This window comes from Uloborus diversus, chromosome 1 (genome assembly GCF_026930045.1).
Source record: "Uloborus diversus isolate 005 chromosome 1, Udiv.v.3.1, whole genome shotgun sequence".
NCBI classification, from domain to species: Eukaryota; Metazoa; Arthropoda; class Arachnida; order Araneae; family Uloboridae; genus Uloborus; species Uloborus diversus.
Window position 1 is genome coordinate 55,388,803 of NC_072731.1, and position 8,658 is coordinate 55,397,460.

Sequence of the window (8,658 nt, forward strand, 5' to 3'; positions counted from 1 at the left end):
TTGTAAGGTATTTCTTTTGGGTTTTTCATGCCTCAAAAAGTCAGTTTCTGCAGAATTTTTTCAAAGTGTTCATTACGTATTACTATTGTACCTTTATTTATTCATTTTTATGTCTATTGTTTGCTTATTATCACCCTAATATTTATTCATTCACATTTATATTCGAATATTGCATTTTCACTTGTAATAGAATAGATGGTACGAATTATGTGCTTTAAATGAATAAGAAGATTTTGTAATTCAATTACAAACTGCAATATAAATCATATGTTATAGGAGTCTGACTGAAGACTACCTCTGTCAGACTAGAAATATTAGTTCGTGAGCGGTGGGGGAGGGTTTATTATTATTATTGTATCAGAGCATAGGATACATGACTGTGTTGATTGTTTGCTTATTAGCTGCCTAATATTCATTCCTTCACATTAATATTTAAAAAATCGCATCTTTGTTTGCAATAATTAGACTAGAATGTACGAATTATATCCCTCAAATGAATGTATATATTGTGTAATCCAGTTACAAACAACAATATATCATCTATTATTGGAGTCTGATGAAGACTACCTCTGTCAGATCAGAAAAGTTAGTTCGTGAGCAGTGGGGAAGGTTTTTTTTAAAATTATTATTGCATCGTCGTATGTGCTTTAAATGAATGCGTATATATGTATTTCAGTTTCATAATACATCGTTTGTTTTTGGAGTCTAGTGGGAACTAATCTGTCAGCCAGAATTGCTACTGTGTCCAGCGGGGGGGGGGGGGAGGTGAGCAAGAAACTCAAACTACTCTAACTGTTGATAAACTCTCTGAAACTAAAGTTTCTATTGAAGTTCTAATAGTTATGACGCCTTGCTTTCAGTGTGAAAGCTTTTTTTTTTTTCGGAGTGGAGGAAAACTGCCTATTTTCAAAGAGCTATAGCAAGCTTGTTATTTGTGCTACAAAAAAGTTGTAGATACAAAAGTTGTAGGAAATTTTATGGTCTTTAAACTTTACATTTAAAACTTTTTTCTAAGTTGAACCATTTCGGAGATATTTTGGAAAAAACAAAAAAAGTCATAAATTTTTGTGGTTTTTCGGCCCCCAAAAGTTCTCCCGGGGTCTTTCGTGTTGGATAACTTGGTTTTTCCATGTCGGTACCAATATGTACAAATTAAAAAAACAAAATCTTTGACCCCATTTTTTGCAAGGGAAAATGTATCTATTGACTGGACTAGTATTGTGTAGCGCTTTCAAAGCTGGACACATTTGGGGACAAGCTCACAAACATATCATATGTGCACCATCTCCAAGTGAATAAGGTTGGATGGCAGCTGAAATAGTCTGAGTTACCAGATATTTCTGATTCATGCACTGAGCTCAAAAAGTGCACCTGCAAAATCGGCAAGAACAAGTGTAACTGCAGAAGTGTTGGTCTGTCCTGCACACTGTTATGCAAAAATTAATGCGAAGAATGAAGCACTGTTTGACTAACGATGTAGTACTAATACTTTTGAACATATTTGCATTTAATATTTTTCCTATTTTTATATTGGTACTTTGAAAAGCACGTAATCTCTTTTGTAAGTAATAAAATTTTATTTAAAAAAAGCACCAAAATGAACATTTAGCTCATTTTCAACGTACAAAATGAAATCTGTGACCTGAAAAACCAATATTTCAATATAAAAACATAGGCGGATTTAGGACTGAGTTCCTGGGGGGGGGGGGCAGGATTTTTTTTTTAGCAACTTTTTATTGCCCCCCACTCCTATGTTTTTGTCTGTTTCCTGTGATGCATAAGTCCATTCTTTACTTATTTGTGTGTATTAATGTGTGTTTTCATGCTGTCCTTTTTGAATTGACCTTAAGAGAGGGAGCTGGTACCAAGAGAGTGACGCAGGGCTCCCTTTTAAGTGGGAAATAGAATATTTCCAATTTTAGTAAGATATGAAACATGTGAGTCACAAAAATTTATTTCAAATAATATGTTACAAACGTGAAAACCATGATTTTTGCATTTTTTATACAGGATGTGGCAAGGAGCTGAATTTGACATATGTTGGCATTCCTCCCTCTCTACCATTTATTAGAAATTTTAAAATTTAAGGTTTGTAGCCACACGTTTCCAAATATTCAAGGTTTTCAAGCACTTAAAAATGAAATTAGTTTTTTCAAGCAATTTCCATTTTTTAAGAAACGATTCATGATTTTTTTTCGGGGATTTAGGGACCCACTTCAAAGCAGGGGCCCTAAAGCAACAGCTTGTTTATCTTATAGGCAAATTCGACCCTGTTTGTAATTCACTCTTACCTGTAAATTTTTGCTTGATGTTTTGTAATTTTTACGAAAATTCCTCAGTTTTTACCATTAAAGGATTTTTACGATTTTACCAATCTTTGTTAAGTTTTTATAGATTTTTATAAAATTTCAGTAAATTTTTCCAAATCTTTTGACGACTCAATTATTTAGATTTCAATAATGACAAGGACTGACTCACTTAGACTTAGATTATTATAACTCACCTTACTTTTTAAACAGTATTTATAAAGTAAGTAAAATTGTACTCTCCCTCTAAATAAAAAGATTCATTTAATCAGAACACTCAGATAGCTGAAAGTTATTCCGTTTGCGATAGTATTTATTCTCTCTCTCTCTTTCTCTTAAAAAAGAGAGAGAAGGAAAAACACTTATGTTTTTTAGAATTTCTCAAAAGGCCAATTAATATACTAAGAACATAAATATTATGCACAAATAAATACTTGAAATGTGGACACGAATCATAATGAGTAGATCATTCTGTTAGCGCGAATGGGGGAGGGGGAGTTTTTCCCCTTTGCTTTAGGTTCTAATTTGTTAAAATAATCGTCAATTATTATAAGTGTTGCAGCTTATTGTATAGCTCGTTTAGCCTATATTTTCATTCATATACTTGCCCAAATAGTTTTCAGTCCAAAATAGTGAATTTAGACACATTTTCAGCACCCCAGTGACAGCTGTACTATTTGTATTTAATGTTCGTTTTTTTTTTTTTTTTTCTTTTCTTTTCTCCCATCAGAAAAGGACATTTGCTTTTCTCTTCATTTTCATTGAACTATTCAAAAAAGAAAAAGTCATGATTTTTTTGTTTTAAGATTTTGGAAGATGTGTTGTTACTACATAAAGTCCTCCCAAAACTGGGGGGCATCGCCCCCTATGCCCCCCCTATAAATCCACAGATGCTCTTCAAAAAGAAATATATATATATATATATATATATATATATATATATATATATATATATATATATATATATATATATATATATATTTTAATTTTTGGAAAATGTGTTGTTACTACATAAATTCTCCCAAAACTGAGGGGCATTGCCCCCTCTGCCCCCCATAAATCCGCCCATGTATAAAAACCTCTTTTGTACGACATATATAAAAAAAACTCTAATATGGGTAGCCATTTTGAAAAACGCCGCCATCTTGGTTTTAAACGGTTTTTGAAAGTGCCTCTGGGCAGGGGCGGCATTTCAGCATTTCATTTGGGGGGGGGGGGGGGTCGAGTTTCTTGAACATGAATTTCCTCAGTACGGTATAAAATACATATTGGTTAACAAGAACTGATAATTAAATGGTTTTAATGTTAAGAATAATTAGGTTTGTAAAGAACAATTAAAATTTTTTCGACCGAAGCTTTAAATTAATTTTGATATAAGTTATCTCACAAAATATCTCGGTACTAGTTTTTATTTTTTAGTAAAGTTTTAATCTGCTATTTTTGGAGTCAGGAAGAACAGAAAATTTTGTAACTATAGTTAATCAATATCCAATGACTTAATTTATTGCCAGTATAGCTAAAGAGGAAGGTCTTGCTTTGCCTCATTGCGCTTCGAAGGCAATTCTCAAACCTCCTGAGACGCAAAAGTCAAAATTGGTTGACATTCAGTTCTCCTACAACTTTCTGGTTGTGTGCGTAATTTTTTACACCGATGAAGAGGCTCCATTATTGTAGCCTTGAAATAACTATATGCTGTATTTTCGTGTAAATTTGTGCTTTATTTACGTCGGTTTTTCAATTTAATCACGAAAGTCATCTTTCAAATAACTGACCTGATTGAAACAGCCAAAAAAACAATGGAAGCAAGAAAGTTATGTCAAAAAAAGCACATTTCCTTTAGATTCCTCTCTTTAAAATAACCAAGAAAGCTTTTTAAATAGGCTAGTATTTATTTTGTGTCATTAAAAAATATAGTCACAATTCACAAAACAATTCCTCTTCCCTCATGCTATTACTTATAAGTGTAATATTTTCTTTTTCGCTTTCTGTAACCGACCTACATAATATTGAAGTTAAGACAATAATAAATATATCTCATTAAATCCTGTCTGAATTTCTTGAGAAACTGAATTGATCAGTTTTTTCAAAATATTGATTTAATATTTTGACTAAAACTTCATCTGGGTTTTGTCACCTCTTCCACATTGGCATACAATAAAAACTGTTACGAAAAGTTCTGTCACAAAGTTCCACACCTGGTTCAAGTATGCATTAATGCGAAAATTACTAAGAGTTTCAATTGTCAATCCAAGAATTAAGATTAGCGAATTAAAATTTTTATGATAAAGTGTAGCATTTATCGAAAAAAAAAAAAAAAAACGCTCCGCAGTATAAATAAAGTAAACAAAAAATTCAGACAAAGGCATATATATTAAAATGACATCAAATTTTTTATCAATGAAAAGGTCGCTTTCCAGTAATTCTTCCATGGGGCTTTTATAACTCTTGAAGACCATCTTGTGTCACTCAGAGATTGTCAAGTAAAGAGCCTCAAGATACAGTTGTTGATGTGAAAGTATTTTTTGATGTGAGATGTTTTTCAAAAATAGCATATCTTTACAAAAAGTTTCCATGAAAGCATATGATACACCGAGTTGCTAAAATGTGTTTCTAGTACATGGCATCAATGAACACTGACTAGCTGAACATTGGGTTATAATATGAGCATAAAAATTTATGTAAAATGACATGGAATTTACGCGTAAAAATTGCACAGTCTCTACACTGTACGGGTATCTCATACAAGATGCACCATCATAACATAGATTACTCAATTTTGAAATATTTAACCTATATGAAGAGATGACTTCTTTAGTTAAGGCAAACACTTATCCTCCATCAGTTTTTTCTGTTCTGAAAATTCAGGCAAATGATTTTCTAAGTTATCTAAATTGAATTTTACCATTTTATATTATTCTTAGTGAAAAATTTGGGGGTGCAACCGCCCCCTCTCGCACCCTCTATTTGCCGCCCCTGCCTCTGGGTCTTAATTTCATTTTATAGTCATGAACAACATTCCTACCAAGTGGCATCTTCTTATCACAATTTGCAGTTTTCCATTGATTTTTGTCGTTTAGCTCCCCGGCTATTTGTAAATGTGTTCCCGGCTCTGTATTTCGTCGATCGGAGTAAGTTCGGTGGAATGAGTCAGCGCTGCATTTATACTGAAATAAAATGCGAAAAATTATTTCTAGCCTGTCCAGTAGCAGCTTTACACTCTTGTTCCTGTATCCAGGGTCGCCATATTTAAGAACAGTAAATACGGGACAGGCTTCTAGGAGTGAAGGGGAAGGGGGGTTGATATTTTTGAGGTTGAGGGCAATTACTCGATATGGTGTATTTTTAAGGGGTGCTTTCCAACGTAGAACGTCTCTTCATGATAAATCTGAAATATTCAATCGTATTCGTAATAAAGTATTAAATCTTACAAAATGTCGCCGATCAAAGTATAAAAATTCTTTTCATTGCGATTGACGATATATTTCCAACACTAGTCAATGAGCAAACAGGAAGCAATCATTCGGCTCCTCAGGGTCTGCCACCAAAACAAAAACCAAATTAAAACAAAATAATTTTTTTGTTTGCTGCCACATGATTTTCTTACTGCTCTTTATTTCAACATTTTTTGTCTTACTTTATTTTTTCCCTTAAAATAACATCTCGTTTTGGTAAATATTGTTATTAGCTAGAATACGGGACTTTAGCCGTCCCCGGGACGCGTTACAGTTTTTCAAAATACGGGACTGTCCCTTGAAATCCGGGACGTCTGGTAACCCTGCCTGTATCCTACACCTACCAAGCACTAGAAATAATTTTTCACATTCCATCTAAGCATTAATGCAGCGCTGACCCATTCCTTCCAACTCTCCCTGAATTTCAACGGAGATTTCTTTAAAGAGTAAATCATAGTCTTGATTACATTTTTGCCGCAGAAACTGCCATTATTCTGACGGGAATACATTCCGTAAAAAAATTTACATTTGGATAGTTGAATTGGGCAAAAAAAAATTGAGATCCGTATCTGCGGATCTTGACACTAATGATCCGTAGGGATGTTTCCGCGAATCTACTTTTTTAACGATCCGGCACATCACTAGAGAAAACCTCTGTGTTACTAATTTTCATAGCGGATTATTGCTATTTCGAAGTAAAAATGTAATGAATGATAATTTGATTAATATAGTAAAACGATCAGTGATAAATTCGTCCGCATAAAAATAAAGTTAAAAATGTAGCTTAATGTGTGAAAAATTGCTACATTTACTTACAATAATAACGATTTTTAGGAAGTAACGGGGACAAAAGAGTCGCACATCAAACAATAAGGAAAGATTTCAACAATGTATTTTTTCCTTGCTAAGTTATTTAAAATTTCATCAAAATTCAGGTTTTCCATCGAAATTCGTTTCCTCTAATTTTACCAAAGATCGCCTGTAAGGCGGTTTTAAGACTACAAAGACGAAAAAATTTACGTAAGTGGCCCACGAATTTTTCCTCTTCTAACATCACCCAAAGATCTTCTAAAACTGAGTTTTTAAAGCTACAATTTCGAACACTTCCAGGGAAGAGCCTCCAAACGCCCTCTGTCTAATACATTCAGGAACATTGAAAATAGCGCACCAAGAAGAAAACATTGGATTGAAGTGAAATTTAATATACAGATTAATATAGGTGAGAGATACACTTGATCCCAAAATCTAGACCATTAAACAAATACAGGCTAAGAAATGAAATAAATACAGCGCTATTGAAAATATTGATTGAAATTGGAGGAAACTAACAATTAAAAAGAGTTAATTAATTAATTTGATTATAGAATATTGCATTGTCATCGGGTCTGAGGTCGCGTGCCAAATTTCAAAAGAATCCGATCTCAGGAAGTGGGTGAAATTTGAGCTGTAAGATTCCGTTACAAGATACATACATACATACATACATACATACAGGTGAAGCTAATAAAAAGCGTGTTAATAAAGAGAGAGGACGGATTTTTGTGTGTTTATATGTTCGAGGTAATCTCCGGAACCACCTGCACCTATTTGAAAAATTCTTTCACTATATGAAAGGTGCTTTCTTACTGAGTAACATAGGCTATAATTCGAAAAAAATCCGATTAATAGTTCTTTTTTCATTCAAATTTAGGCCCAAATTTCACGTAAATTGCCTATTATTGGCTATTAAAGGGGTGAAAAATTACTTGCACACATTAATATTATATATCGTTAAAAAGGGTAGAATTTTCTGTGTTCTAAACAATTTATTTCAATGCTTCGTTTTTAGCTCGAACTTTTTTTTAGGCTTAGCTTGAAATTTATGCACTACTTTCTTCATTAAATCTATCAATAAAAACTGAATGTTGTCCTGAGGCAAATGGACCCACTCGGGCCAGTTCGGAGCTGTCCGACATAATAGCAAATTTACAGTAATATTACGCATTACATGCAGGGGCGTAGCTAAGGGGGGGGTTTTGGGGACAAAACCCCCCCCCGAAAAGCTAGTCTCAAAAAAAAAAGAGAAAAAGAAGAGAGAAGAGAAAGAAAAAAAAAAGAGAAAAGGGAAAAATTCCAAGCGATTATACATACATATATATATATATATATAATATATATATAATATATATATATATATATATATATATATATATATATATATATATATATAATTTATATTGTATATATATGTATATATATATATATATATATATTATATATGTATATATATATATATATATATATTATATATGTATATATATATATGTATATATATGTATATATATATATATATATATGTATATATATGTATATATATATATATATATATATTATATATATATATATATATATATATATATATATATATATAATGTATGTATATATATATATATATATATGGGGGTTACTTCTTATATATATATATATATAAGAAGTAACCCCCACCCGAAAGTCGGGTCTAGCTACGCCACTGATTACATGTACTCATAATGGTTTTGCCGGAGCAGCATGCCCTCCAACTCCCCCCCCCCCCGGCGAGCTCTCTCGCCACGCATACCCCTCCCCCCTCTCCTTCCCGACACTGGCCATTGATGGTTACTGCATTATACGCATGCGTCACAGAACTCGCAAATCAGCAACGAGCTTGCAACCAGTTGGGTATGAAAGTAAAACTGGTTTGTTCGTTAGAAAAAGGTTGTAAATGCATTTAGTTGGGTTTTGGTTCTTTTTAAACACTCGTCCGATCATTCGAATGATCGGATGAGCGTAATAAAGATAACCAACTTCCAACCGTACGCATATCCAACCCATTGCGATGCATTTTCAACCTTTCCCAATGTAAATCCGACGGATTGTGCTAC